The 1,682-nt window shown below is 32.3% G+C and overlaps 1 long non-coding RNA gene across 1 annotated transcript; it reads left to right on the top strand.

Annotated features, from left to right (window-relative positions):
* LOC121124738 (uncharacterized) lies at positions 1 to 1,394 on the top strand. The gene is made up of 3 exons (XR_005866397.1): positions 1 to 228; positions 804 to 946; positions 1,025 to 1,394. It is a non-coding gene; the product is annotated as an uncharacterized lncRNA (long non-coding RNA).
* The last annotated feature ends 288 nt before the right edge of the window (positions 1,395 to 1,682 follow it).

Genomic DNA, 1,682 nt, shown 5'->3' with positions numbered 1-1,682 from the left:
TTGCTCTAGTTAAGGTAATAATAATTCCCAAGAATAATTATAAAATAATCATTCCATAGAAGAAAAGAAGAAATTTATAACTACCAACTGATTTTGTGTCATCTTTCCGTTTCTTTTTGGTTGCGATATACAAAAAAAAGTAACGACATGAAGAATTGACTCACGCCAACCAACAAATTTTATGCCTTTTCTTCTTGTTTGAAAGATTGTAAAGTACAATAAAGGAAAGTAAGTATCATATATACAGACCCTCAGTCTAAAATGCAAAACTTTTTCAAATTTCTCACCTGTTTTGTTTGTTTGTTATATTTCAATTTTCAACGCTAATAACTTATTGTAAACAATTATGTAACGAAATTGTAAGCAAAGAATAAGCAAAATCAATTTACAAATAAGCGCGTCTTAACCAAAAATATGGAGCAACGCAGAGCTATAATTTTGGAGCTATCTCCTCGTGGAAAATCTGAACTAGGCTAAAACTGGTCATTAAGGCAAAAGGCGATATATTGAATATAAATTATTTTTTCCAAATTTGAGGATATTTTTTGAAATAGAACATTATTTTAATTTCAAATGATGAAGGCTGGGAATGCCTCCTGGCAAGATGTGTGTTGGAGGGTTATAGGGTAATCGTTCATTTTTATAATTGTTTATCTAATGATGATAAATAATCAACGATCAAAAAGTGTTGTATTTTCGAAGGAGGGTCCCGTATTAATGCTAAACTTATACAAAATGAATTCCCATTTTATTTATATCACTTATTATTTGTAACGCGTATTTTAAACTTGGAATCGTTGAAGGCTCTATCCAGCTGCTTCATACCCATTACTTTGTGTAATCATAAATATTACCTAGTTTGTTATAAAGAATAAATGTTTATCGTTTTCAACCCATCAACATGTGGTCATTAGATTAACTTTACAGGGTCAAGAAATGGTTGCAGGTATACTCCTAATTGATGGTGTAGTACATTCATTTTTATACAATTTTTCATCAAGTGAAATCAGTTATTATTTTAAAGAATTCAATTAATGACAGATCGATCATCAGAACATCAAAAATAGTCATTTTAATGAGGACTATAAATGCCCTTGAGACGACACCATCGTGGGAGCTTTACAAACACACACCTACAAACTACTCAATATATATCTAGTAAAAGTGTTTTCGTGAGTCAAAATATACAAGCATAATATATTGAGGAAAATCATTCAATAACTTGATAATCCTGCAAGAGATATGAAAACTGGTAAAACCACTTTTTGACGAGCATTAGGAAATCCCAAGTTACACGACCCAAATACCAATGCCATAAGTGTCAATAGGATGAGATGAGCAAGGCCATAGTGGAGAAGACCTTAAAGATCCGATTGAAAGGCATCGATAAAAGAGGCTGATATACACAATATGAGTCATGAAAACCAAGTTTTCTGTCTAGATAACAGCTGTTACGGCATTACCCTCTCAACACAAAAATACCAGGTTTATTTTGCTGTCAGCTGTCGATTACATCGTCTCACTGGATACGTCACGATAATTCATTATTTATGATAAATCAACGAAGTAATAAGTTGTAATGCAATATTTATGGTCCGTTCCTAACTTTTAATTGGTGTTTTTTTTAACCTGGTCAGAGTAAAACCGTGGGGGGAAGGAGCAACTTTCTGCTCAACTGCGTT

Source organism: Lepeophtheirus salmonis, chromosome 9 (assembly GCF_016086655.4).
Source record: "Lepeophtheirus salmonis chromosome 9, UVic_Lsal_1.4, whole genome shotgun sequence".
In the NCBI taxonomy this organism is placed as follows: Eukaryota; Metazoa; Arthropoda; class Copepoda; order Siphonostomatoida; family Caligidae; genus Lepeophtheirus; species Lepeophtheirus salmonis.
This window is presented reverse-complemented; position numbering and strand designations above follow the sequence as displayed.